We start from the raw sequence: 2,500 nt of genomic DNA on the forward strand, positions 1-2,500 counted from the left end.
AACCCAAGACAGTGGAAGACCATGGTACAGAGGCTATGGCACTACCCAAAACTAGAGAACAATTGTTTGATTTTAGTGTCCTCCCAGAAGAGTTACTTACAATAGCTAAAGAGTTTTTTCTACTCTTACCAAAAGAAAAGTGCCCGCTGAACAATTACAATGCAGTAGTTAACCCCTTAGGTGAAGATAAATTGACTGGTAATTTCAGTTTCGTCAGGTGTATGAGCACACAGGAGAATCTGTAAAGAATAGACCAGACTATTCAGTGTATGTGTGGGCAAAAGGATAGTGAACCGTAACCAGAGAGAAGAATCCAATGTAGTGCTGTCTGGCCATTCAAAGGACCTCATAACTCTCTACCGGTAGTATCTCAACGGGTGTCTGATGCCCTGGCCAACCTACTACCTACTACCTATGAGTATATATATATATATATATATATATATATATATATATATATATATATATATATATATATATATATATATATATATATATATATTCATTTGTATGTGAGTGTGTGTGAATAACTGGTGCTATTTAAAAAGTTTTCATCATTAAGGTATCTTCTATCAATCTCAAAAATCAATATCCTGTTCCTTCTATCGTGCAACAATAACAATAATAATAATAAAATATCATTATTATAATCATCATTAGTATTAGTATTAGCATTGGGATCAGTATTATTATTATTATTATAATTACTATTAGTATTATTATTATTATCATTATTATTATTATTATTATTATTATTATTATTATTATTATTATTATTATTATTATTATTATTATTATTATTATTATTATTATATAATGAAGGGAACCGTATATTGTCTTTTGAAACGGATAGATAAAAGTTTAATTAATACTATAGTACATTATATAAGATTAAATAATAAAGGAATTAGTTACAGGCTTACAAAAGAAAGAGTAGAGGTCCATTTACGTCAAAAAGTTATTTACTTAATGATTGAGACTTTTATTAGGGCCTTCAGGGGAGCAGCGAAGAGGAGGAGTCTCAGGATGGAAATGAATCGGGAGAGAGATGGGAAGAATTTTGTATCTTTATTAAAAAGATCACAATCATCAACTCAGTGCTTATTATCTTTTATCATTATGATAATAATAATAATAATAATAATAATAATAATAATAATGATAATAATAATAATAATAATAATAATAATAATAATAATAATAATAATAATAAATAAACATTAAATAATGAATAATAAATAATAAATATAATAATAATAAATAATAATAATAATAATAATAATAATAATAATTTTAAATTAGGATTTTAAATCTTATATAATCATAACGTCTTTGGATAAAGGCAATGAGTGCATCAACGACATTTTATTTTTTATCTATAACATTCTTTAGGCTATTATTATGACGTGACATTCCTCATCAATTTCCGTTCCAGATACACACACACACACACACACACACAAACACACACACACACACACACACACACACACACATATATATATATATATATATATATATATATATATATATATATATATATATATATATATATATATATATATATATCAACAAAAACAGTTTGTGTGTGTGTGAAGGTACTTGCGATGAATTAAAGGAAGTGGGATTATATAAGCAGTAAATCATTGAAATGTGGGCTATAATTAAAGGCATGGAGTTGGAATAAGTACAAGGGTCTTATGGTCAGTGAGGTAAAAGAAGACGGATTAACCTAGCAGGTGGTAGAAATGGAAGGACTAGCGAGGAAAAAACTGTGTGGAATTGCATAGTAGCAAACTATTACGAAAATTAGAAGCAACAATTTCTATGGAAAGTTAAAGTTATTCCACACTGAAGTAGGGAAATTAAATCATGGTGATATGAAAATTAAAGTTGCAAAAGGAGATATTTTCAAAATGAATATAATGAGAGAGAGAGAGAGAGAGAGAGAGAGGAGAGAGAGAGAGAGAGAGAGAGAGAGAGAGAGAGAGAGAGAGAGAGAGAGAGAGTTGAATGAATAAAACAGTTAAGGTAGAGAATGATAGTTAAAATGACTGGTTTGGTGAATGCAAGAACCCCAGGACTTTAATAATGATGAAATATTGTATTACAAAGGTGTAAGATGACTGGGCAACAGACCAGATTCATAAAGATATGTTGAATAAGGAAAAGTCTCCAAAGAAATGGGTTTCATTAGTATCTGTTCCACTTTATCAGGTTAAGGGCGATGCAGGGACTAAGGATTTTAAAGACATAACTTTACATGATTTATCTAGGCTGATGTATGGTAGGACTTCAATTAAAGTAAGAAGAATGGCCGTATAAGGATTTTTAAGAAAGAATAGTGTCCGGTTAGTGTGTTGGTTTAAGAAGTTGGAAAATAAAGTTAAAAAACACTTATGTGGCCTACGTTAACCTAAAAAAAAAAAAAAAAAAAAAAAAAAAGGCAATAATGACGGGTGTTAAAGATGTATGCTGTTGGAGGTAAGTAATTCATTGG

Source organism: Palaemon carinicauda, chromosome 4, assembly GCF_036898095.1.
Source record: "Palaemon carinicauda isolate YSFRI2023 chromosome 4, ASM3689809v2, whole genome shotgun sequence".
Classification (NCBI taxonomy): Eukaryota; Metazoa; Arthropoda; class Malacostraca; order Decapoda; family Palaemonidae; genus Palaemon; species Palaemon carinicauda.